The sequence below is a fragment of the Canis aureus genome, chromosome 17, assembly GCF_053574225.1.
Source record: "Canis aureus isolate CA01 chromosome 17, VMU_Caureus_v.1.0, whole genome shotgun sequence".
NCBI classification, from domain to species: Eukaryota; Metazoa; Chordata; class Mammalia; order Carnivora; family Canidae; genus Canis; species Canis aureus.
Window position 1 is genome coordinate 44942120 of NC_135627.1, and position 27860 is coordinate 44969979.

A 27860-nucleotide genomic window follows, 5' to 3' on the forward strand; every position below is an offset into this window, starting at 1 on the left:
ATTTTTCCCATTCTCACTGGTGTGAGGTGGTATCTCATTGTGGTTTTGATTTGTATTTCCCTGATGGCAAGTGATGCAGAGCATTTTCTCATGTGCATGTTGGCCATGTCTATGTCTTCTTCTGTGAGATTTCTGTTCATGTCTTTTGCCCATTTCATGATTGGATTGTTTGTTTCTTTGGTGTTGAGTTTAATAAGTTCTTTATAGATCTTGGAAACTAGCCCTTTATCTGATATGTCATTTGCAAATATCTTCTCCCATTCTGTAGGTTGTCTTTGAGTTTTGTTGACTGTATCCTTTGCTGTGCAAAAGCTTCTTATCTTGATGAAGTCCCAATAGTTCATTTTTGCTTTTGTTTCTTTTGCCTTCGTGGATGTATCTTGCAAGAAGTTACTATGGCCGAGTTCAAAAAGGGTGTTGCCTGTGTTCTTCTCTAGGATTTTGATGGAATCTTGTCTCACATTTAGATCTTTCATCCATTTTGAGTTTATCTTTGTGTATGGTGAAAGAGAGTGGTCTAGTTTCATTCTTCTGCATGTGGATGTCCAATTTTCCCAGCACCATTTATTGAAGAGACTGTCTTTCTTCCAATGGATAGTCTTTCCTCCTTTATCGAATATTAGTTGCCCATAAAGTTCAGGGTCCACTTCTGGATTCTCTATTCTGTTCCACTGATCTATGTGTCTGTTTTTGTGCCAGTACCACACTGTCTTGATGACCACAGCTTTGTAGTACAACCTGAAATCTGGCATTGTGATGCCCCCAGATATGGTTTTCTTTTTTAAAATTCCCCTGGCTATTCGGGGTCTTTTCTGATTCCACACAAATCTTAAAATAATTTGTTCTAACTCTCTGAAGAAAGTCCATGGTATTTTGATAGGGATTGCATTAAACGTGTATATTGCCCTGGGTAACATTGACATTTTCACAATATTAATTCTGCCAATCCATGAGCATGGAATATTTTTCCATCTCTTTGTGTCTTCCTCAATTTCTTTCAGAAGTGTTCTATAGTTTTGAGGGTATAGATCCTTTACATCTTTGGTGAGGTTTATTCCTAGTATCTTATGCTTTTGGGTGCAATTGTAAATGGGATTGACTCCTTAATTTCTCTTTCTTCAGTCTCATTGTTAGTGTATAGAAATGCCACTGACTTCTGGGCATTGATTTTGTATCCTGCCACGCTACCGAATTGCTGTATGAGTTCTAGCAATCTTGGGGTGGAGACTTTTGGGTTTTCTATGTAGAGTATCATATCATCGGCGAAGAGGGAGAGTTTGACTTCTTCTTTGCCAATTTGAATGCCTTTAATGTCTTTTTGTTGTCTGATTGCTGAGGCTAGGACTTCCAGTACTATGTTGAATAGCAGTGGTGAGAGTGGACATCCCTGTCTTGTTCCTGATCTTAGGGGAAAGGCTCCCAGTGCTTCCCCATTGAGAATGATATTTGCTGTGGGCTTTTCATAGATGGCTTTTAAGATGTCGAGGAATGTTCCCTCTATCCCTACACTCTGAAGAGTTTTGATCAGGAATGGATGCTGTATTTTGTCAAATGCTTTCTCTGCGTCCAATGAGAGGATCATATGGTTCTTGGTTTTTCTCTTGCTGATATGATGAATCACATTGATTGTTTTACGGGTGTTGAACCAGCCTTGTGTCCCAGGGATAAATCCTACTTGGTCATGGTGAATAATTTTCTTAATGTACTGTTGGATCCTATTGGCCAGTATCTTGTTGAGAATTTTTGCATCCATGTTCATCAGGGATATTGGTCTGTAATTCTCCTTTTTGGCGGGGTCTTTGTCTGGCTTTGGAATTAAGGTGATGCTGGCTTCATAGAACGAATTTGGAAGTACTCCATCTCTTTCTATCTTTCCAAACAGCTTTAGGAGAATAGGTATGATTTCTTCTTTAAACGTTTGATAAAATTCTCCTGGGAAGCCATCTGGCCCTGGACTCTTGTGTCTTGGGAGGTTTTTGATGACTGCTTCAATTTCCTCCCTGGTTATTGGCCTGTTCAGGTTTTCTATTTCTTCCTGTTCCAGTTTTGGTAGTTTGTGGCTTTCCAGGAATGCGTCCATTTCTTCTAGATTGCCTAATTTATTGGCGTATAGCTGTTCATAATAGGTTTTTAAAATCGTTTGTATTTCCTTGGTGTTGGTAGTGATCTCTCCTTTCTCATTCATGATTTTATTAATTTGAGTCTTCTCTCTCTTCTTTTTAATAAGGCTGCCTAATGGTTTATCTATCTTATTAATTCTTTCAAAGAACCAACTCCTGGTTCTGTTGATCTGTTCCACAGTTCTTCTGGTCTCGATTTCGTTGAGTTCTGCTCGAATCTTTATTAGCTCCCTTCTTCTCTTGGGTGTAGGATCTATTTGCTGTTTTTTCTCTAGCTCCTTTATGTGTAAGGTTAGCTTTTGTATTTGAGTTCTTTCCAGTTTTTGAATGGATGCTTGTATTGCGATGTATTTCCCCCTTAGGACTGCTTTTGCTGCATCCCAAAGATTTTGAACGGTTGTATCTTCATTCTCATTAGTTTCCATGAATCTTTTTAATTCTTCCTTAATTTCCTGGTTGACCCTTTTATCTTTTAGCAGGATGGTCCTTAACCTCCATGTGTTTGAGGTCCTTCCAAACTTCTTGTTGTGATTTAGTTCTAATTTCAAGGCATTATGGTCCGAGAATATGCAGGGGACAATCCCAATCTTTTGGTATCGGTTCAGACCCGATTTGTGACCCAATATGTGGTCTATTCTGGAGAAAGTTCCATGTGCGCTTGAGAAGAATGTGTATTCAGTTGAGTTTGGATGTAAAGTTCTGTAGATATCTGTGAAATCCATCTGGTCCAGTGTATCATTTAAAGCTCTCGTTTCTTTGGAGATGTTTTGCTTAGAAGACCTATCGAGTATAGAAAGAGCTAGATTGAAGTCACCAAGTATAAGTGTATTATTATCTAAGTATTTCTTCACTTTGGTTAATAATTGATTTATATATTTGGCAGCTCCCACATTTGGAGCATATATATTGAGGATTGTTAAGTCCTCTTGTTGAATAGATCCTTTAAGTATGATATAGTATCCCTCTTCATCTCTCACTACAGTCTTTGGGGTAAATTTTAGTTTATCTGATATAAGGATGGCTACCCCTGCTTTCTTTTGAGGACCATTCGAATGGTAAATGGTTCTCCAACCTTTTATTTTCAGGCTGTAGGTGTCCTTCTGTCTAAAATGAGTCTCTTGTAGACAGCAAATAGATGGGTCCTGCTTTTTTATCCAGTCTGAAACCCTGCGCCTTTTGATGGGGTCATTAAGCCCGTTCACATTCAGAGTTACTATTGAGAGATATGAGTTTAGTGTCATCATGATATCTATTCAGTCCTTGTTTTTGTGGACTGTTCCACTGAACTTCTTCTTAAAGGGGAATTTTAAGAGGCCCCCTTAAAATTTCTTGCAGAGCTGGTTTGGAGGTCACATATTCTTTTAGTTGCTGCCTGTCTTGGAAGCTCTTTATCTCTCCTTCCATTTTGAATGAGAGCCTTGCTGGATAAAGTATTCTTGGTTGCATGTTCTTTTCATTTAGGACCCTGAATATATCCTGCCAGCCCTTTCTGGCCTGCCAGGTCTCTGTGGAGAGGTCTGCTGTTACCCTAATACTCCTCCCCATAAAAGTCAGGGATTTCTTGTCTCTTGCTGCTTTAAGGATCTTCTCCTTATCTTTGGAATTTGCAAGCTTCACAATTAAATGTCGAGGTGTTGAACGGTTTTTATTGATTTTAGGGGGGGATCTCTCTATTTCCTGGATCTGAATGCCTGTTTCCCTTCCCAGATTAGGAAAGTTTTCAGCTAGAATTTGTTCAAATACATATTCTGGCCCTCTGTCCCTTTCGGCGCCCTCGGGAACCCCAATTAAACGTAGGTTTTTCTTCCTCAGGCTGTCGTTTATTTCCCTTTATCTTCATGGTCTTTTAATTGTTTGTCTCTTTTTTCCTCAGTTTCCCTCTTTGCCATCAACTTGTCTTCTATGTCACTCACTCGTTCTTCCACCTCGTTAACCCTCGTCGTTAGGACTTCTAGTTTGGATTGCATCTCATTCAATTGGTTTTTAATTTCTGCCTGATTAGCTCTAAATTCTGCAGTCATGAAGTCTCTTGAGTCCTTTATACTTTTTTCTAGAGCCACCAGTAGCTGTATAATAGTGCTTCTGAATTGGCTTTCTGACATTGAATTGTAATCCAGATTTTGTAACTCTGTGGGAGAGAGGACTGTTTCTGATTCTTTCTTTTGAGGTGAGGTTTTCCTTCTAGTCATTTTGCTCAGTGCAGAGTGGCCAAAAGCAAGTTGTATTGGGAAAAAGAGAAAAAGAGAGGAGAGAAAGAAGGAAAGAAAAGAGAAAGAGAAAAAAAAAAGGGAAGAAAAAGAAAAAAAAAACGAAAAAAAAAAAAAAGAAGAAAAAGAGAAAGAAAAAGAAAGGAGAAAAAAAAGGGGGTGGGGGAAGGAAACAAATCAAAAAGCAAAACAAAACAAAAACAAAAACAAAAACAAAAACAAACAAAAAAAGAACCACCGGGGAGTATCTTCTGATTCTGTGTTCTTTAAGTCCCTTGGCTTCTCCTGGAAGTTGTCCGTCTAGCTGGTGTTCTGGGGGGAGGGGCCTGTTGTGCTGATTCTCAGGTGTTAGCAGTTGGGGGAGCTGCTGTGCCCCTGCCTGGTGCAGGGCTCGGTGGGGGTTGTTTACCCCGTGAGGCCGCAGGAGGAACAGCCCCAGTGGCGGGGCAGCTCTGGAAACCTGGATTCAGCTCCGGCAGGAACTCCGTCTGCAGGGCCTGGAGGCTCCGGGCGGGGCCGCTGATGTGCTCAGCTGGGGCAGGAGCGTCCTCGCTGTCCTGGGCCCTCCCGGCCTCTGCCTGTCCCGGGGGAGGCCGGATCCTGGGCTGTGTCCCGGCGCCCTGTGCTCCGGAGCCTGCGCTGGTGGATTCGCGCTCCCGGGCCGCGCAGCCCCCTCCGCGGAGCCGCCCCCGAGCCCCCCGAGCTGCTCCTGGAACCGCGCAGCCCCCTCCGCACGGAGCCTCTTCCTCTGCCCGAGCCCCTCCGAGCTGCTCCCGCCCCGCAGCCCCCTCCGCGGAGCCGCCGCCCGAGCCCCTCCAGCTGCTCCGGGTCCCGCCGGGTCCCGCCGTGCGCGCTGCAGCCCTTAGGGAGCTCGGCGCACTCTCCTGGGCGCGCAGTTGCTCTGTTACTGTCCCGGGGAGCCCGAGGGCATCCCCGCCCTCCTGGGTCCTGCTCCACCTCCCCGCGAGCCCCTTTCCCCCGGGAAGGTCGGTGCAGCTCCTGCTCCTCCGGGACGGGGCTCTCCTGTCCTGGGGACACCCGCCCCGGCCTCAGCCCGGCTCCTCGCGGGGCCCCTCCCCCTTGGAGGCCTTTGTTTCTTTATTTCTTTTTCCCCGTCTTCCTACCTTGATAGAAGCGCGAACTCTTCTCACTGTAGCATTCCAGGTGTTCTCTTTAAATCTCAGGCCGAATTCATAGATTTTCAGGATAATTTGAAGGTTTTCTAGGTAGTTTGGTGGAGACAGGTGATTTGGAGACCCTGCTCTTCCGCCATCTTCGGGCAGGTCCGGATTTCTGTCTTCTTTGATAGAAGTTAAAAGAAATAAAACCAAAACCCTCCTGATTACTCATAGCATTTGACAGCACTGCCCATGCCCATCTAAGGCACACAGCTTCTCTCAGGGGAGAAACACATGGAACTATCACAAATGTGTCAGAATGTCACAAACCCTTTCAGTCATCTCTATATGTATATAAAACTACATACATATAAATACCATGTCATTATTTTGTCTATTCTCATGTCTCAAATCTTGTTGAAGGTGGGTGATTTGAAGTCTCTCCCTACCACAGCCAACTAATCTGTGCCCTGTTTCCAAACACATGTGTGACACCCAGACCCTAATTCCTGGCATAATAAAATAAGCCAAAGCTTACTGAGAGCTTCCTAGGCACCATGCACTTCTCATGATGCTTGGAAATGTTAACAGATTTAATCCTCACTGAGAGAAATTCACTTGTATTATTCCCATTCACTAAACATGAATTTGAACATGTTTACTATTTCTGAAACTTTAGGCTTTAGAAGGAGCTGTGAGCCACATGGACACCAAAGAGTGTCTTCTTTTTTTTTTTTTGTAGTTAAAAATGAGAACTGTTTATTTTTTTTTTGAGAACTGTTTAATATGAAGAAGAATAACATAAGAAAGTAGCTTTTGACAGATAAAAAAATTGTCTAATTTCAAATAAATTTCAATTTCTGTACTATTATAAAGTTTAGGACAAGATATTGCTGCAGCCATATGTTGCTAAGATACAGTCATCTTCTCACTCAAGAACTAGTTTGAGTAGCATAGTGTACATTATGAATTAAAAAGTAATTAATGTCTTTAAAATATCTATATACACAAATATAGAGATTTTTCAAATTTAAATTTAATTAATTAACTAACATATAATGTATTATTGGTTTCAGAGGTAGAGATCAGTGATGTCTCAGTCTTATATAACACCCAGTGCTCATTACATCACGTGCCCTCCTTAATGTCGGTCACCTAGTTATCCCGTCCCCACCTGCTCCTCCCTTCCAGCCACCTTCAGTTTGTTTCCTATGATTAAGAGTCTCTTATGGTTTGTCTCCCTCTCAGACTTTGTCTTGTTTTATTTTTTCCTCTCAAAGAGTGTGTCTTAAGCTGCTCAAATTACACTTAAAGAATCTTAAATGTCTTTGCTGATGAATTTTAGTGGAAATAACCAGTTAAAAGTTTAGGAAACATACAAATATTGGGAAAATGAATCAATCTCTCATCTGATAAAGACTGGGGGAAGAGTGATTTCTCTATCACAAAGAGATAGAAAGATGCAAGCAAATTTCAAGGAAATAAACTCTTTATTACCAAGTACTCCAAATGTTACAGAGTATGTAGAATGAAACCAGACAGGATCCAAAGATCCCACTTGCAATGGGGGGAAAAACAATCCAACATCTGGATGTATAAAACTCAGCTTTTATTTCAGTTTTGTTTTTTTTTTTTCTCAACTGTCACACTGTAAAACAGATAAAACTGAAATCTTTCTCAGGAGCTGTAAAATCCTTGCAAGTGTGTTGACAGAAGAGACACAGCCTTTGGGGTGGAAGTCTCTCACTTGCATTTAAGTACCAAGCCTGTAATGAGTGCTTTATAGTGGTTCTCAACCTTGGCTCCACATTAAAATCACCTGGGGTGGTACTTTCTTAAATCCTACCCCCAGAGATTCTTTATAGCTGTTGTCGTGTTGGCCCTGGGAACCAGTAGTTTTTGCAGATCCCTAGGAGATTCTGAGGTACAGCCAAAGCTTGCGAAGCACTGCTTTGGACCCGAGCCTGTGGGCATTCTCATGGCTACAACAGAGCCATGCTCCTGAGCTTATCACTGCTGTGGAAGGGAAGAGAGTCAGCAAGAAGCTGAAGGCGTCTTCTGAATTCCTACAGCCTCGGTGAGCCAGCACTGGCAGTTGCAGAAACTGCTTGCCAGTAATGCCCTCTGGGAAACCTAGCTGTCTGTCAAACTAGCCACTGCTGACAACTTCTTTCAGATTGATTTGCTTCAGTATCACATGTTAACACTCTGAGCATCTAAAAGCAGTATATAGTTTTCTCTTCATCGGAAGTAGGAATTTGCTAAGTATGAATTAGACAAGGTGAGGTGCCAAGCAGAGACATGGAGTACCTAGTATGTGTTGGACATTCTATTTCTTTTGCTCTGAATCCTTACAAAAGCCCTCTGAGGAAGGTATTATTTTCTTTTAGTCCTCCACTGAAGAAACTGAGGTTCAGTGGGATTATTAAGTGATTTCTCAAGGTCACAGGGGCTACTGAGAGGAACACCAGGGAGGAGACCCATCCTGATTTTTACTATACCACACTGCCCCCTAGGGCTGCAGGCGTCAATGGCAGGCACAGGACATTGAGAGAACTTGAAATGCCCGAAAGCAGTAAGCTTGAAATTCCCCTGGTGGACCTAATTGGCTGTGATTGCTCTTTCCTCTGAACACTTAGAGCCTTTTCTGTTGGTACCACCGGCTTAGCACTGAACCCTTGACGCCTGTTGTTAATTACCAGCTCCTGTGCTTTCAGCTCGTTGCCATTACAAGCAAGCTCAGGCAGGGCAAAGACGATTCTTGATATTTTTAATCCACCCGAGAACCTAAATTTGCCTTACAGCAGAGCTTCTGTGCCCGTCATGTACTTACGAATCACCCATTCGTAAACCTGGTTACAAAGCAGATTGTAACAGAAGGTCTGGGTGGGCCTGAGATCCTGTATTTCCAACAAGCCACCAGGGATAGCAAGGCTGCCAGTGAAAGGATCACACACTGAGAAGCAGGGAACTCATCGCTCCAAATAAGTGAGGGCTTTTTAACTACAATTTTGAAACAAGCAGCTGTGCGTGTATTTGGGCAGATTATATTTCACCACATATTTCATTTCTTTAAAAAAAAAAGGTGTCTCATTATCCTAACAAAGCTGTCTAAAGTCATTCCTTTCTCACTCACTGACTCTTCACAGATTGATTTGTTGATAGATAGGACATCTCATCAAGAAAAGAAAGCACCTACAAATTACGGTTGAATTTCTGATGAATACTACAAAGGAACTTTTTCTGGTTAACCGATGGTTTAAAGCAGATGGTAGTACACCCCTCTCACCATTGCTCCTATTAGCAATAGAACCCCTCATGTAGGGCCATGACATCCTTGGGGATGACATGGTAATTGGGATGCTTCTGATTAGAAACCTGTGGGTAACTCTACTGATGCACTCTGAGCAAGAGCCAATCATTAAGAATATCAGCTTCAGGGTCGGTAGACCAGAGTTCAAGCCCTTGCTAACATTTTACTTTTCAAAGCTCATTTCTTGTCCAGTACCACCCTAAAGCAAGACTTGTAACTTTGACCCTGATCCAAAATAGCCCCAACTTATCATTAGCAAGAGATATATTCACACATAATACAGAAGAACTTTTCTCATTCAAAACAATAAAATATTTCACTACTGATTTTGTGGCCAACCACATAAAAAAGGTTTTATGTTGTAGTTCATACAATAAAACATTATCAATCCACATATCTTATTATGGTTTGGAAAAGGACATCTCTTTTTGATGCTCACCTGTGTGTCCCCCACCCCCAACACACAAACATGCATCCTGCTATTCTGGAACAGTGCTTTACATGGATATAACTGTATCCCTTGGGCGGCTTCAACTTTCTTGGCTTATAAAAGGAGGCTAATAATACCTTATAGGTTTCCATAAAGAATAAATACATATCTCCCTTCAAAAGTCCCTAGCAATTCCCAGCCAGCAGATCTCGGCTCTAGATCATTTCCCCTCATGTACCCTTCCAACCTCCATACTACCATCCATGCCCTCAACTTTCTATGTCCCTTTTCATTTCAGAAAGACTTGCTGGTCTCTTGGCTTTTCCAGTTGGGATCCAATCTCTTTAGATGACCAGCAGAGAGTTAGAAGTAGCAAATAATCAAATAACTTCACAAACACAGTCAGTTCTCTCTAAATATTTATTAAATGAATAAATGGTTGACCTTCCTCCAAACCAGTGGATCCTCAATATTGAGTTCTAGAAATCTCTCCTATTTGAAAAATCAGTTGTGAAAATATTAAGAAGTGACAGCTATCTATATTCCTCTCAATTGGATTTTCTCCAGCCCCTTTTCACAAGGAGAAAAGAACAAATCAAGGATAACATCAATATTTAGATGGAATCTCAGAAATAGTGCAGCAGCAAGGACATCAGGATATTGGAAATGCTGTTTGATACTGCTTAGAGCTCACATCTCCCTATGGAAGTCTTAAAAATGTATGCAGAAACATATAGGAAATGCCCCGTCCCATAAAATCAGTGTGATTCACTTGATATATACCTAAGCTGTCTTGTGGGTAACTTGAGGATATTACTACTTTAAATACAGGTTTGTTATAAAGAGTAACAGAAATGGCATCTCTGTTTCTTATCCTGGCTAAAGAACTAAGCGTATACTTAGTAGATACTTGGTGAATGTTCCATTCCAGCTTATCTGGGTAGCAATTTTCATCCCAGAGGTGCAAGAAGGAAGGTAGCAAATGTTTGGTCAATGTCCTTGTTTGTCGAACTTGTTAAAAAAAAAAAAAAAAAAAAAGCTCTGACCATAGCAAACAGTTTATACGGTAGGCAATTATAGCCTTCCAAAATCTTATGAAAGGAGGTGTCAAGTTCTAAAAAATATAGTTGTCCATGTACAATCAAATTGCGCTCAGAGGCAGGGAAAGGGGGAATGATAAAAACAAAGCAATGACAGGAAGTCCCATTGCTGCAAAAAACCTTCGTAAGAAAAGATCAAATCATAGCACCAGATAGCAGCCCACTCTAGTAAATCAGTGACATTAAAATAACTATAAAAGAAAATCTGAAAGAAAAACGTACCTAAGGGAAAAATGAGAAAAGGAAATAATGACTATTAATTGAATAAAATTTAGGCTATAAATTTAAGATAGGCAAACAAGATATCTTCATCAGAGAGAAATTTGTATTAAAATTAAAGTCATATATAATTGTTCAATTGAGTCAGAACACCTACAAACAAAACCTATAGCAAGATGTCAGAGCTAAATGATTGCATGGCAAGCCAAAAACAAGAAACAAGACAAAACAAGAAAAGAGTGCAAGATACTTTACATTACATATTTGTTTAGCAATGCAATCACCTTTTCTAAGTCTCCCTAAAACTCTCAAGCATTCAAATAGCAATTGCTTTTAATGTACTAGCTGAAAATCTGTTCAATACTTCGTTAATTGAGTTATATACAATAAAATCTAGGGGCTAGAGTGAATACATTCAAAGTCGATGTGCTCAGTACAAAACCCAGTACATGTGATTACATTTCTAAGGCCAGAAAGAAAGCCCACGGGAATGAAGGTAATTTCCAGATTTTATACATGTGTGGAAAATGTCACACTGTCTCCTCTCCTGGAGGTTTCTGAGGAATGCATTTTATTTCATTTGAAGCCTAAGGCTTGTTAGAACTTCTCGGCCAATGTGTGCTCTACACCTCTGACTCCTACATTGAGCATGGTTCCTTATGAATCTATAAAAATGATTATGTTCAGGGGAGTCTTCTGTTTTCTTTTTTTTTTTTAATTCACATGCCCATCTTCCTGTTGATTATCTTACTAATGCTGTAAGTTTGATAAGCCACCACCACCTAGAGACCTGCAAATTTTATTGAAAAACATTCTCAGGGTGCCCAGGTCCTGATCCTAGAGTCCTGGGATCAAGGCCACATCAAGCTCCCTGCTCAGCAGGGGTAGTCTGCTTCTCCCTCTCCCTCTGCAACAACTACCCCCCCACCGCCCCACTGTTCATGCTCATGTTCTTTCTCAAATAAAATCTTTTTTAAAACATTCTCAAATCTTGAGCTGAGAAAGACAAGTACTAGGTAAACATCATTAAGGACTGTGGTCTCAAAGAAAGTCAGAGACAGGGGATCCCTGGGTGGCGCAGCAGTTTAGCACCTGCCTTTGGCCCAGGGCGCGATCCTGGAGACCTAGGATCGAATCCCACGTCGGGCTCCCGGTGCATGGAGCCTGCTTCTCCCTCAGCCTGTGTCTCTGCCTCTCTCTCTCTGTGTGTGTGTGACTATCATAAATAAATAAAAATTAAAAAAAAAAGTCAGAGACATACCACCGCCAGCAGAACAGTTCTCCATATTTTCTATTGAAAATTGAAATTTTAAAAAGAGCAAATGTTAGTACTGGCAATAAAAGTAACTTTGAATGAAACCAGCACAGAAACTGGAGCTAGCTCACCTCAGACTCAGTTCCCAGGTAAGGATGGGGAATCATGCCCTTGACTTCAGAACAGATCTCATGACTCTCCAAAGCAGTTAATTACTCACGTGGTAAATTCCAAAAATTCCAGAAAATTATCCCCACCTCATGTCACTCGCCCACGTCTACCAAAACTGTACCACCTCTTGGATGATGGTTGAAATTCTTATTTTTAGAGCCGCATTTGTGGTCTTCGGTTGTTGTCCTCCATTGGATGCAGGTAGTCTTAGCAATGTAATGCTTCGACCTTAGCTACTCCTGACTTCTAGGTTATCTGTCCCTTTCCCCAAGAGCTGCAGTGGTGAACAGGTCAAATAAAGTGAGTGTGAGGATAGAAATGTCAGGGGGGAGAGAAGGAGCAGGAGGGGAGCACTAAGGAAGAACGCGGAAGGCCATCTGATCTCTCCACAATTTTATCTAAGGCCTCAGCAGGGCAAACATTTGTTTAATAAAATTATAAATAGAACAAAAAACATTTGCAACAGTAAGCCCAGAGCTGCTCCGATTGGTGTTAGGATGGGAGCCCGGCCCTCCGCCCGCTGTGCTTGCCCTTCGGTTGCTGATGCAGTCCAGGCGGTGCTAGGGTTCCAGAAAAGTGCTTGGAAAACCGCTAGCCTACTGGAAGCTGGTATGGCCAGAGTTCTCTGTTATAAGAACCATTCCTTCCTTTAAATCTGTAACTATACAGCCAGGAGGCACAGAGGAGTGGCATCATAGGGGCCCAGTTCCTGGCCACCGCCACACACAGGGCCCGTCTGCAGGGCAGAGAGCGGTGGCAAGAGCGCTGCACCCTCCGGAGGGTAGACTGAGTCCCAGGGCACCACCACCCAGTCCCAGGGACTGAGTCCACAGCAGCCGTGCGGGGCAGCCGTCGCCTGCACCTGCCTTCACCTGCCTTCACCTGCCTTCACGGGCAGCTGTCCAAGTTCCCAGGATACAGAACGACATGGCCCATCCAGAAAGCACGATTTGCAACCTTAGAGCACATCAGGAAAGGCTCCCTTGGAGGAGTTTTCCCAGGAATTGATAACTGTATCCAGCAAGTGGTTGCTATTAACATCACAGACCTTGAGGAGGCCGAGGATGGAACTGAAGACTTTTGGCAAGAAATAACCATTCTGAGCTGGTGTGACAGCTCTTATGTTAAAAAAAAAAAAAAAAAAATACTATGGATCGTATTTAAAGGGTTCAAAATTACAGATAACAATGGAATACCTGGGGGGTGGTGGGTCAGCACTGGGTCTTCTTCCAGCTGGTCCATTTAATGAGCTCCAGATCGCTCCCGTGCTAAATGTTAAAAAGCCTGGACTGTCTGCATTCAGGAAAGAAAATCCACCGAGACCTAAAGGCTGCCAATGTCTTGCTGTCAGAACAAGGAGATGTTAAACTTGCCGACTTCGGATTTACTGGTCAGCTGATACAAATTAAAAGAACTAGTTTTGTGGGAACACCATCTTGGATGGCTCCTGAGGTTATTCAACAGGGGGCTCATGACTCAAAAACTGACATTTGGGGGCAGCCCAGGTGGCTCAGAGGTTTAGCACCTGCCTTCAGCCCAGGGCGTGATCCTGGAGACCTGGGATCGAGTCCCACATCAGGCTCCCTGCATGGAGCCTGCTTCTCCCTCTGCCTGTGTCTGTCTCTGCCTCTCTGTCTCTCATGAATAAATAAATAAAATGAATATTTTTTAAAAACCTGACATTTGGTCATTGGGAATTATTATTGAACTAGCCAAGGGAGGACCACCTAACTCTGGTATGCATCCAGTGAGAGTTCTGTTATCTTAATCCAAGAAAACAATCTTCCAACTCTTGTTGGAGACTTCACTAAGTACTTTAAGGGGTTTATTGATGCAAGCATCAACAAAGATCCATCATTTCGTCCTACAGCTAAAGAATTTCTGAAACACAAATTCATTGTAAAAAAAAAAAAAATCCAAAGAAGACTTCTTATCTGATGGAACTGATAGATCGATTTAAGAGCTGGAAAGCAGAAGGGCACAGGGATGATGAAATTAATTCTGAGGGCTCTAATTCGGAAGCCACCAGCAGAGAAAACAACACTGATCCCGAATGGAGCTTTACCACCGTATTAAAGAAAGCCCAATCCAAGGAAACCCCAGAAAGGGGCAGAGCAAGATCATGTGCAAACCCTGAGCTGTTTGTCTATGATAATCACACCTGCATTTGCTGAACTTAAACAGCAGGATGAGAATAACGCTAGCAGGAATCAGGCAATTGAAGAACTCGAGAAAAGTATTGCTGGGACAGAAGCCGCTTGGCCTGGCATCACAGATAAAATGGTGAGGAAATTAATTGAAAAATTTTGCAAGTGTCCACCCAATGAAACCCCCGAAGGAACTTATTATTGGCTTCTATTCCATACGGAACCAGGGAAACCCACCAAAGTTACTTCAGGCTTAACAATGCTTAACTCATGAACTCCATGTGCCTTTTGATCTTTACAGCATTGAAGATTTGGAAGAAGCTATTCAACTATTTTGTGATGGTGTTTATCATTTTGTACTTTTTTAAAAAAGATTTTATTTATTTGTTCATGAGACACACAGAAAGAGAGAGGCAGAGACACAGGCAGAGGGAGAAGCAGGCTCCGTGCAGGAAGCCCGACGTGGGGCTCGATCCCTGGTCTCCAGGATCGCGCCCTGGGCTGAAGGCAGGCGCGTCTAACCACTGAGCCACCCGGGCTGCCTATCAATTTTGTACTTTAAAGAGATTATTTTATGGAATAACTTTCCATACTATAGTTTCACCTGTATTGTACTAAATGATGAGATACAGTTTTGCTTTTAGGTATCCTTCTTAAGTTACTGGGATGACTACTTTCATGCTTTGATCTTTATTTGAATGAACTCTCATGAAACATACAGGTCATTCAGAGTCATCCTATTCAACTTTTGTAAATCATCAAGCTGCAAAACACATTCTAAAAATGGCTATCGGTGGAGAGGTGGAAACAAGTCGTACCTTCTTAAGACAGAGGTTTTTAATAAACTCTTAGAAATGAAACCTGGAGAAGTATTGATTCTTCTACCAAGGTGGGATGATTTTCCAGGCAGCTCAGTGATGATCACATTTGAGGCACATGTGTGAAATATTTAGAAGCAACAGAGGTACCTCTTGGTGTGCAGTAGTTACCTTCCCTTTCAGAAGAGGCAATTAACCCTATTTGACATGGTTGGAAATTTAAAGCAATACTAATTAGCTATGGATGGAGTTTTGACAATACTAGAGGAATTAGGCTTCATTTTTTAAATCTCCAACTCATATCGCCTATAATATGCTTGGATTTGGGGAGCTTAAGAAAAGCTGATTAACATGTGATTAAATACCTGATTGACAGGTATTACACCAGCATAGTTTTGTCATGGTAGTAAAATGTCCTGTAAACTGTACATTTTTGTTTTTTATAATCATTCAGTACATAAGCATCATGTGCTCATTTTTGAAAGGAAATTTAAATAAGCATTTTTTATTCATGAAAATAACCATAGTAGGCTGATCTCTGCCCATACAAAGTTAAGTTAGACTGTTCAGTTAATTCTCATTTATAATTACAGCACTGTTACATGGATAATACCCCTTTTCTTTTAAGCCCAGTATAAATATTATGCCTGCCTAAGTCCCAAACCAGGGCTACATTTCAGTAGGTGTAGTATTGATATTAATTGTTTTTATAGTTAATGTTTTATTTTTTGATCTGCACAGTTTTGTTTTTGCACAAAAGTAATTTTTAAAAATCTGAATAAGGGGATCCCTGGGTGTCTCAGTGGTTTAACACCGCCTTCAGCCCAGGGCCTGATCCTGGATACTCAGGATCGAGTCCCGTGTTGGGCTCCCTGCATGGAGCCTGCTTCTCCCTCTGCCTGTGTCTCTGCCTCTCTCTCTGTGTGTCTCTCATGAATAAATAAATAAAATATTAAAAAATAAATAAAATAAAAATGTGAATAATTGCCAAATATAAGAAAGAAAGATGTCTGTCAAGTAAAGAATACAGTTTTTTAGTGAAAGGGCCATTACCTCTTCTTTTTCTATAATAATATGGACACTAGAATAAGTTGTGGTTATATCATATGCCAAGAAATTTCTTTTCTTTGGTGCCTGTACTGTAATAATTACTTGTAACACATTGTATCTTGAAGTAATGGTTCAGTTAAAATGTTCACCTGCTATGTAACTAAAACTCAATTACAGCTTATAATCTATAGAGATCTGGAAATAATTTGCAATTCATATCATGGATTAAATGAAATTTGTAGAAGTAAAAGCAACAAGTTGATAAACTGATTATTTGAAACTTTATTTTTTTATTATTTGAGACTTTACAACACAACTGTATCATGAGTAGGAACTGTACTGCTTATTCATTATTGGAGTTGTTAGTTCTGTAAACCATTTTTAGCTGAATCACCCCAGTGTTTTGGAGGATTTAAAAATAAATATTTCAATTTCAAAAAAAAACCTATAATCAAAAGTCTGTGATTTTTAGATGTTAATTTCTTTTTAAGATTTTATTTATTTATTCATGAGAGAGACACAAAGAGAGAGAGAGAGAGGCAGAGACATAGAAAGAGGGAGAAGCAGGCTCCCTGCAGGGAGCCCGATGGGGGACTCGATCCCAGGATCCTGGGATCACACCCTGAGCCGAAGGCAGATGCTCAACTGCTGAGCCACCCAGGCATCCCTAGATGTTAATTTCTGAACAAATAGTTGGGAGGATGAACACAGAAAAGAAAAGCATGATATTTGTTTTTTTAACCAGATCCTTTGTACTATTAACATCTTTATCATTGAATTACATGGTGCTAACTTAAGCAAAGGTAAGGTAGGGTCAGGTGGTCTCTCATATCCATACACAGACGTATTCCTCATCTTTGCTGCTAAAGACCTCTAGAAACCCAGTCATCCCCTTCTTTGTATATCCTGTTGCTGTTTCTCTCTTGCTGCAGATGGGTTTTTCTATTCTAAGTCTGTGGAAAGAAAATGGCCTCTGTAATTCCTGAGCTACATCTTGGTCCTTGAAACCAGCCAAATTCCAAATCTAAGTTTATTAGAAAGTACTTTGGTTGGCCCAACTTGAGTTGAGCACCTCCAATCTCATCAGGATCATCCAGTTGACAGCTCTGCCAGGGGCAGGGTAAGTTTCAGAAAAGAGAGCAAGGTGCTAGTCAAACTAATAATAGTGCCCAGCACCTCCCTCCTGGAAACCTGTGCCCCCTGACGCAATAATGATGCGCTGGATCAGCTTGTACCAGTCAGCGAGAGCCGATTCTACTGATCACTTCCCAACTCCATGTTCAATGATGCCGTATAGGTGGCTTGAAATCAACCATGGTAGAAGTATTTATACCACACAAAGTGGCAAATGCTATAAAACAGATTAGTCTTTTCAGAGTCCCTTGATCAGCACCACACTGTCACCTAAGTCTCCATAATTTGTGATGTTGGAGACAGCCACATTGACATCTGCTCACATACTGTGAAGTTCTGCAGATAGCCTTGGTATCCCTTTCCTCACAAGTTTGGTCCTCTAGAAGGTGCTTAGGAGACCTGCTCACTCAGATATGTCTAAATATTTAAGGAAGAAAATAAAGCAAGACATGTGCATCAGCATGGCTCAAATGCAGCACATCTCTGATTCCACACAAAGCCTTGTTTTCTGATATACTTAGTACAGGAGCAGATACAGGTAAGAACGATCCTGAAAATCAGCTACATTCTTAGTAAAAATAGAAAAGTAGCAAAATGAGAACTCTGTGCAGAAGCTGTGAAGAAATGGTAGAAAGAATCTATAAGAGCACTTATTGGAATACAGCAGGGACTCAATATTCCAGAAAGGATGAAGAAAAGAAGTAGGACTGTGGTGGAGTTACAGGGGCAAGAGGGAGAATGGGGGGACAGATGATGTAAAAGGAAATAATGAGCCATCAATCAAAGGAGATAATCCTCTGCTGAGAGTGTAAGTAAAAGATATATTAATTGATAAATACAAAACATTCATTCAACAAATTGTATCAAGTGCTGAACGCGGGACAGGGCTGGGCACACAACAGTTAGGAGGACATGGTCCCTGCCTCAGGTGTTATGCAATTTAATGGAAGAGAGACTCAAATAAACCATCATCTCAATATTGGTACATGCTAGGATTCGTTAGCCATGGGGTGCTGAAGGAAACCATAGAAAATCTTCTGTCTCAAATTTGGAAGTCAGGAAAGACCTCCCAGAAAGAGAATGTATAAACCAAGCCCCAAAGAACATATAAAAGCTTCACAAGTGAATAGGATGAAGCAAAAGGCATTTCAGATGGAGGGGGAAATGTATAAAATGGGTTCAGTGGTGAATAGAAATAATCAATCATGAGTCTGAAGGAAGTTCAGAGTGGCTGAGTATAGTGTGCAAGCGAGTAAACTGGAGATATACACCATACCGGGTTATGAAGGCCTTGTATGCATACTTGGAATTGGGACTTTAAGGACAAAGGGGAGTTACTGAGGCAGGCTGGGGGGTGGTGGGGTCTAAGAAAGAGAATGCTTTAGAAAAGACACTCGGATTAGTTCTCTTTTTTCACCACCACCACCACTTTTTTCTTTCAATAGGATTGACACTACAACCTCTGGCTGGCCTCCCGGGCCTCCCCTCTGTCCCACCTCTAAACTATTCCACAGAAAAAGTAGGGAGTTGGCAATTGTAACATCAATGCTATTGAGACAAAGGCACTGTGGTGGAAAGGAGGTGGAGCAGTTTGAGAGCTATTTGGGAGGTAAAGTGAGCAGGATTTGATGATTACCAGGCCTTGGGGGATGAAGAAGGCAGGCACTAAAAGAGACTCCCAGATTCCTGACTTGAGCAGGTGAATGGATGGTGGTGCTATCGGCTATAAGAAGGAAATAAAACAAAAACAGGTTTAGTAGGATATACTAGGGGTTTAATTTTGAGATGCTGTGGGACCTCCTGACAGAGAGGTATAGTAGGCAATTAATTAGAAAGACATGAGAGGGATTACCATAATTTACAATTTTTTAATTGGTTTTTGAGAAGGTCAATAACATTGCTTTTCCCCATCCAAGTTGACAATCAAATGCAACAGGGGCATGAGCAAACAGAAGCAAAATATCACCTTTGATTATTGATTCACACCATGTTTGTATGAAAAGATTTCAATCTAAAATGGAACCAGAGGAAGGAAGCGTGGGTGGCTCAGGGGTTGAGCACCTGCCTTTGGCCCAGGGCATGATCCTGGAGTCTTGGGATCAAGTCCCACATCAGGCTCCCTGCATGGAGCCTGCTTTTCCCTCTGCCTGTCTCTGCCTCTCTCTCTCTCTCTCTCTCTCTCTCTCTCTCTCTGTGTGTGTGTCTCTCATAAATAATTTTTTAGATAGATAGAATAAATAAATAAATAAATAAATAAATAAATAAATAAATAAATAAATAATAAATTTAAAAAATGGAACCAGAGGATATGAAATGGAGAGTCTCAAACTGGCGCCTTCAGGAAAATGGAACTTAAGAACCAAGAGGCTGGGGGCACCTAGGTGGCTCAGTTGGTTAAGCACCTGCCTTCTGTTCGATGAGTTCCAGGAATTTGGGAGTTGCTTAGGGAACAGACATAATAGATGTGACCATTGCAATAACATACAGTTAGCTTTATATAGGTGACATTTTGACATGTTCACATGTGGGAAAGGTCTCTCACAGCATGAGACAATTCAGAGACCGCTACACAGTGAGGGGATCATGTGTCAAGGTGATGTTGTTCAGCTGCCCAAGGGGAGTATCTGGGTCACAGAGTTCTGAAGGGTAGCAGCATCTTGAGGTCTTTTTTTTTTTTTTTTATAGCTCCGGTGTTTATTTTAACTTATCTATGGTTAGCAGATGTTGAATGCAATTTCATGGGGCACACAAAGAGGGCAGGATCTATATGGCTAAAAATCTGCTAATTTATTAGGGTTCTGCTTAAAACAACTGAATGTGTAAAAAAAATAAGTGTAATGCCAGTGGGATATTAAGCTAGCTGGTCACATACTGCTGTGAAGAAGACACATAGGGCCAATATTCCGAGGCCATCTTTGGCTCATTTAGATAATACATTCTCACAAGTCTCTGGAGAATCCTGATGCATTTGGTTCAGGAACATACTTTGAGAACCACTGACCTAGAGAAACAAATAATGTAGGCTTCTTGTGAGCAGGGTCAGGGTGGCTCTAAAAAAGAGGGTGAGGTTCAGTTTCTTCTCCCAAGGTGACATATTGAAGTCTCTTTTCCTGAGAGAAGTAAAAAGGGAAGAAGAGGAGGATTATTGTAATAGAAGTTCTATCCACAAGGAAGGAAATAGTAGGACTAAGTAATAACCATTCTCTCCCCATAAAGATACCCTCCAAGATGATGATTCTGCGTCCTAAAAAAACATATTTTCTGTAGGGACTTTCTGTTGTTGTTGTGCTTGCTGTTGAGAAGAAAAAGCTCCAATGAGGACTGCCTGGCTTTCTATAAGCAGAAATCAGTTTCATTTCCCTGACAAACAACAGTACTTTGCCTGTGGGTGGTACAAGCTGTTTATATGTCCTTACCTTAATTAAGTAATCTATGACTAAAAATGATTATCTCATAAGTGTTCTCAACAGTTTCTTAAAACAATTCCAAGAAATACATCTATTTTCAGTGTTGTAAAAGTTATATAAGTTGTGTCAACCTTGAAAATAAAACAGCCAGTTATTTTAACAACAAAATGAGTTAATTCCCGAATAGCAGAGGAATTGTGATTCAGGACAAGCAAGCTATGGTGCACCACAGGCAAGCCCAAAGAACAAAGGAGAAGCCACTTTTATAGAGGAAAGGGGCCAGTTGAAAAGGGCTGTAATGAACACAAAGTAACTCGGTGTAGGCTGGGAGTTGGAAATGTAGTGTCTTTTCATTGGCTGCTTTGTGACAGTCTCTCATTGGCTGGGCTGTTGCTGAGCAAGGAGAAAACCTTCTTTCCTCCTGCTAGGGTAGTAGAGTAGGCTTCTTCCTATTGGGATCTGCAGAGAGCTCCCACCGATGGTATTTCTATGAGAGCTTCCCCTTTTGGCCTTCCCACTCCATTTTAAATGAGGTTTCCTTGGTTCAGTTTCACAATTGAGATCTAACATTGAAGCGGTTTCCCTCAATTCCATTTTCAGGTTTTCTTATTTCTCCTTTACAGCATTCATGTCCCCATAATCATCCATTCATTCAACCATTAATGTATTCATCAAATCTTAATGTTCTATGCATTAAGAACTTGCCCTGGGTGCTTTGAGATGATAGATGTTGAAGCCCAAGCTGGGAATTAAAAAACAAACAAAAATGATTTTTCTTTTTTTAACTAGCCACAACCTATATAAAGAACATTTTGTTCCTGGGAGTTTTGACATGTTGGTCTCAGCTATTTTTTGTCCTTCTCCCGCCATTCACATTTAGGGATTTTCACACTGAAGTGACACAGAAAAATTCAGGAGGGAGAAGACAACAGAAGTACTAACTAACAACAAAAATCTCCACCTTGAGATTCAGTGAATAGAAACGTGTCACTTTACACAGTAGTTTAAGTGACAGATGCTGAATCTTTGGTAGGTGTTGCACATCTCCCTTCTGGCTCCAGCCTCTTCATTCTGTCAGTGTTGATACCATTTGCATAAGTACCTGTCATTATCCCCTATCAAATGCCTCCTTTCCAACCTTGAACGTTTCTTCTTGATTCATTATAATTAAAGAGCTAATGTAGCCATTCAAGTTCACATTGTCAATGACCATGTAATCATCTTCCCCAGTGGCCAGAATTCCTTTCTTTTTATGAGGTTACAATTAAATTCCTTCCAGCCATAAGGTCAAAAGAATCTGGAACAGTTAGTCTTCCCAGTGACTAATTTCACACCTGTGACTCTGATACATATAAAATAAGACCTCTTAAATGGAAGGTGTCAAATTAAGAAATAATATACATTTGACTACACCTCAACTGAAGTCAATTAGACGTAAAAATTAAAGACTGTGGATTCTTTTCCTGTTACTGGAAGTGATGCTTGACACTCCACTTATCAATTTAAGACACATCTGTGTCCCTTAGAAATGTTAAAGTAATTTGTAAATTGGAAGGGAATTAAAATGGCCCAAAGCCTGGGAGACTCCTGGCCAGGAGATTAAGATAATGTTCTCATGTCCCTTCCATATAGTAACTTGTCTATCACTCTGTATTTTTCCCTTCCCAAGATTTGCTTAAGTTCTTCTAAAATGGATTTGGTTACTTTTCCTGCTACTAAAGCTTCTTGTATTTTGTAAAAAAAATTCTGATTATTAGATCACTCTGCGTGGCTAAATGCCATGAAAAGATTTAGCCTCTGGCTTCCAAGATGTAACATTGACCATCAATGCTTCTCTTTTTCCTGCCATCTTGAAATCTATTGTAGACCTTCATCTTCACCTATTGCTTCCAGTGGTTCTCATTTTAACTCTCACACACACAGTCCTTTCCATCTCCTTATGCCTTTATCTTTATTTCTCCTCCAAGACAGGAGTTGTTTTCAGCAGTGAGGTTATTTACTGGAAGCCTTGTGGCTCTAACTTCAATTGGAAGTCACTGTCAACTCTCCATCAGTAAATCTCAAATGGATTCCCCAAAAGGAATCTGTCTATGGTAGCCACAGTGCTACTGTCTATATGGCTCAAAAGGGCTCCTGGAAGGTGTGGAGTGTGAACCACAGCCAGCAACCTCCAAACTCTACAGTTCAGCTGCCCTGAGATTCCAAGAAGCCAAAGTGAGTATCTCATCAGGAACATGGGCAGATGACCTTCACTCAGGAACATCTAGGTGAGGACTCTGTGCCCTGAAGAGAAAACAAGATTCAACTTCTTTGCTTCTTGAAGTTATTGGTGTCATAAGAAAACATAAGAAAAACAACTGTTGTTATTATTGTCTATCTATTGTTCCTGCTGCCCAGCTTCCATTTGCTCTTCTTTTGAGATATATCTATATCTATATATGCCTTGATTTTCCTCCAAGTAACCATGCCTTCCCTCCTCTCAGTCCTTATGCTTTGATAACTATTTTGCATGTTGTAGAATGCATGTGCCCAATTGTGGAGACAGTGGACTGAGCAATATGAGATCTGGTTCCATTTCTCTAACACAAAGAGAAAGACGTCTAAGAATAGGGCCAAAACAAAGGAAGTAGAGGCCAGAAATAGAGGAGAGAAAAAAAGATTCTAGTGATGTAGACTCCCTTCATCAAGATAAACCTGAAAGCAAGCCAACTTGCAATAACTGAATTCTTCATTCATGTTTTCATTGAAAAATATTTATGAAGCCGTTCTATGTATATTGCCCTCTGCTATAGCCAGAGATACAATGTAGTTCTTGATTTCAAATGACATGTAAAAGGGCAATGACCAATCATTGTGATGGGTGCTGAGACATGACAAAGCCACATGGGTACACCTAGAACATCAACCCCACTCGAAAGAGGTGATCTGTGTCCTAGAGAAAGAAGAGTTTGAGATCTTTGGTTGAATTTTTAATGTAGATTCTGATTATTCTAAATATTATCAGCATGTCGATGAGTCATCCCAGCCTCTGACCTCTCAGTTTTTTGACCTATTCCTAGATAGTGATTTTCTCCATTGGGTCATCCTTGACAGAACACATCATGAACTTAGATTTTACTTGGTATGTCTGTACCTTTAAAAAAAATGAGCCAAACACCCTACTCTCTGAGCACAATTTCAATTTTCCCAATTCTTTCACTTAGTGCTTCCTCCAGATAATACACACCTCTCTTCCCTATCAACATACTCTATCTTAAGGTGTTCCCCTATCCCACTACTTAGATCCTTACTTCAACCCTCACCAGTGTCTTCCCTTACCTCATTCTCCATCAGCCTCACCAACCTGGCACATCACTTATCATATTCCATTCTAAGTGCCTATTTAATAGTTTATCTTCTTTGTGATGCCATAGCCTATAAGAAGCAGGGACTTCCTAATTGCCATTGGATCCCCAGCACTTAGCATCATTTTGCTTTATAAATAGCAGACAATTAACAAACTCATCCATCCGAAGTATATCTTTTACAAACTCCTGTGGACAGACATCATGCTAAGTGTCTAGAATTTGATGATCAGAAAATAGGAAGTCAGTCCTGCCCTCACAGAGTTTATAGTCTAGTAGGTATGAGAGTAAAGTGGTGGCAGCACTGCACTGAGCAGGATGTAGTCCAAGAAATCTGGGCAGCAACCAACAGCAGAGTGGAGCCCACTGCAGAGAACTCGTAATGCAAAGAATCAGCTACCAAGTAGACAACTCCTTGACAAATACATGATAAGTACCTTCTTTTCCAAAGATATTGAGGAGGCTGCCCCTTGGAGACTTTGACACTTGTTACACATGTACTAATAATTGGCCAAAAATCATAAAAATGATAAGTAAGTCTTGATATGTTTCCTTGACAACAGGGCTAAGGGAGTGATATCACACAAGGAGCTGGTAACTCCTCTTAAAACTATCCTGCTAATGTGGAATCATTTTCAAGAAGTCCTACTGAGCACATGCATTATGTCTTCCCCTGGGATTCTTCTGGCTTGTGCCTCTCAAGGATCCATAAACATTGAACACTAATAACAGAAAAAGAAAACAGAACACATCTGATGAAATGTTTAGATGATACTAAACTGGGAGAATATGCAAAGGCAACCCCCCCCCAAAAAAAAAAACAGAAGAAAAATTACAAATGGCAATCATATGGATCTAAACAATAAAATAACATCCAAATCTCAAGTTTTCAAATTAATATACTTAGAGAATAAGCACACACTAGAAAAGAGAAAATACTAAAATGAAAACTGCAGAGTAACAAACACTAACTTAGGTAAAAATTTAAAATATGAAAGAGTAGGGGCACCTGGCTGACTCAGTCAGTAGATCATGAGACTCTTGATTTCAGGGTCATGAGTCAAAGCTCCATGTTGGGTGTAAAGCCTACTTAAAAAAATAAAAATAAAATAAAATATGAAAGGATAGCCACAGGCTAACTTTAAATCCAGGGGCCCTGGAAAAAAAATATTGAAAAAGACCCTGTGATTAAAACAGGATGCATTAATGAGGTCCTGAGTGGGAAGAGGGTGCTCTTAAATGTGAGTCTGGGTAGAATTCACTGTTAAATGAAGTAACAAAATTAAAATACTGTTGATTTTTACAAAAAATAAAAAATCAATGAGAGAGTTTCTCAGGGATTCTAGGGGAAGCTAAAATTCCCTGTACTGACTAAAGACTCAATGTAAAGGAAAGTGAGCAAACCTCAAAGCTCAAGATACACAAGAGAAAGGACTAAATGAATATAAAGGAATTTAAGTATATGAATATCCATGGTTTAGTCAGGATTCAGATTGAGTTGGGGAGCTTGACTTTAAATAGTATATAGAAAAAGTCTCAAACATCAGAAAAAAAGCAAGATTAGATATAGATATAAGGTATAGATAGATCCTATTTTTACCAGAGCCCCAGGGTTCAAGATCAACAGACGGGGAAGGTCCCAAACAGACCAGGTTTTGCCTCTCACTGCTAACAAAATGTAAAGACAGAGAGATGAGCAGTGGTGAAACAAGAAAGGATTTTACTTCAATGAGGCAACACCAGGGGGACAGCCGACTAGTGTCCCAAGAACTGCTGAGAATACTTCTAAGTTTATTTAGGGAAAATGCAGGACAAAGATTGGTGGGTATGTCCAACTGAGCAACAAAGGACAGATTGATCATGGTCTTGGGGTCAATCACATGGGATCTTGCTGACATCAGGGCAGTCGTTACTGCCTATGGGGGTAGTTTGGGTGCCCATTGTAGGGTATTTGCCAGCTGTGTCCCCTTCCTGAGTTAACAGAGAAGCTGGAGGGAAAAACATAGCCATTAAGAGGAACTGACTAGGGATGCCTGGCTGCCTCAGTGGGTAGAGCGTGGGGCTCCTTTTTTTTTTTTTTAAGATTTTATTTTATTTATTCATGAGAGACACAGAGAGAGGCAGAGACATAGGCAGAGGGAGAAGCAGGCTCCCTATAGGGAGCCTGATGAGGGACTCGATCCCAGGACCCTGGGATCATGACCCGAGCCAAAGGCAGATGCTCAACCACTGAGCCACCCCGGTGCCCTAGAGCATGTGACTCTTGATCTCGGGGTCCTGAGTTCAAGCTCCACTTTGGGCATGGAGCCTACTTTTAAAAAATAAATAAGATATATTAAAAAACTAATATTTACCCCCCCAAAAAAGTTACAGGTTGAAGGCAAAATGGAGTCAGTCAGTTCAATGACTGGATCCTCCTTCACTATTTGTTCTATTCCTCTGGAGAACCCTAAGTAATACAGCAATCATCCTTTCTGTTGTTTATGACTCCTTAATCAATCTCTGTCTCTGTCTCTCTCTCCCTATTTAGGTACCCAATAATCCAGGGCTACCCAGCTACCCAGGTCAGATGATGAGCAGGACAGTAGCGGCTTGGTCTTTGGCTTCCCTGTGCTTGTCTTTGTAGTTGTTGAGCAGCGTCTCTCCATCTGTGTGAACAGCTCAGATAAGCCTTCAGCCTACAGGGTTTCTTTCACAGGACGCCTGGCCTGAGACAGCTCTGCTGACTCACCTCCCATCGGCTGGTTTTAGTGAAGAGCCTGTGTCCTGAGAAACCCCCCAGTCCCAAGAAACCTAGGATGGTTGGTCATACTACCCAACACATTGTGTTCAAAGACCTCTCAGACAGAATCCTGATAAAGGGGGATTCCTGAGGGGTACATGTTGGGGGGTGAGAGCTGATGGGACGCCCTCAGCCACCAAAGAGTCTTGCGTCTTAACGCAGCAGAGCGTGAATGGAAGAAGCATTGCCTCATAATAAACTTGCTGAGCTGGTGAGAACATGCTGTTTCTCCTTCTGGGATCTGGTTTTGAATAGGATTATGGAATAAAAGAAGAGAGGGAAAGAATTTGTCCCGATACTCACAGTTAATTAGACAAACATACCAATCTCATTTTGCAATGAAACAGATACTTTCTGCAACTGAAAGACAAGTGGTGAGGCAAAGCATCTGCTTAATGATGTGCAGAGCTGCAAGTCAGACTCTGGTGTTTAAGACGAAAGGCAGCCACCTAGCCACAAAGTGTAATTAATTAACATTAAACTGGTCAGATTCCATTAACGTGAACACCCACTAACACGCAAATAAGATGGGTATTAGCTAAGCCTTGTTAATCACTTAGGTGTAAGGGAGATTTTCAACATCAAAGCATCTGTTGCTGTGGGATCTGATTCTTAACTTAGCACAGAAAAGGCTGAAGCTCCAGTGCCTTCAGAGGGCAATGGTAGCCAGAAGCCATGCAATCTGCCCTTTGAAAGGCTGCAAAGTCTTAGAAATCAGAAGCAACACAGAATTCAGAGTGCACTTGAAAGCTAAATACTGGGATGGGTGGGAGCCTCTTTAAGGAAAAGGCAGACCTTCAAGTTCCTATTTCCCAGTCTGTGTGGGTAGGCATTCCCCCAAATGCTCACTAGGCTCAAGGACACCTCATACAGTGGAGGGCAAAGGTGGAATGATTCATTAAAAGACTCCATACAGAATTACTGAGCAGCTCAAGGCCCTCCTCTTCTCCTGCCCAGCCCTAGAGCACCAGCGGCCAGACTCCTATGGCTAAGAGTCTTCCCTGGAAACCTGAATTCCAAAGGAAAGATCTACAGATATTGATATTTTAGAACTCCAAAGAAAAACTCCAATGTGCCCAATAACCCCACGGCAAACTCACCAGCCAGGCAGCCCTGCCCCTGCATGTGGAGCTTCCAAACGTCTTAGTACTTTACTGGAAGTATCAAAAGACAGCCTAGGAGCACCAAGTATTTGAGGAAATCCTCCAACATTCAAGAGACCAAAACAAAAATATAAAATAAAGA

General features: G+C 41.2%; 1 pseudogene; it reads left to right on the forward strand.

Annotated features, from left to right (window-relative positions):
* Positions 1–12430: 12430 nt before the first annotated feature.
* LOC144288150 (serine/threonine-protein kinase 26-like) lies at positions 12431–14354 on the forward strand (annotated as a pseudogene).
* The last annotated feature ends 13506 nt before the right edge of the window (positions 14355–27860 follow it).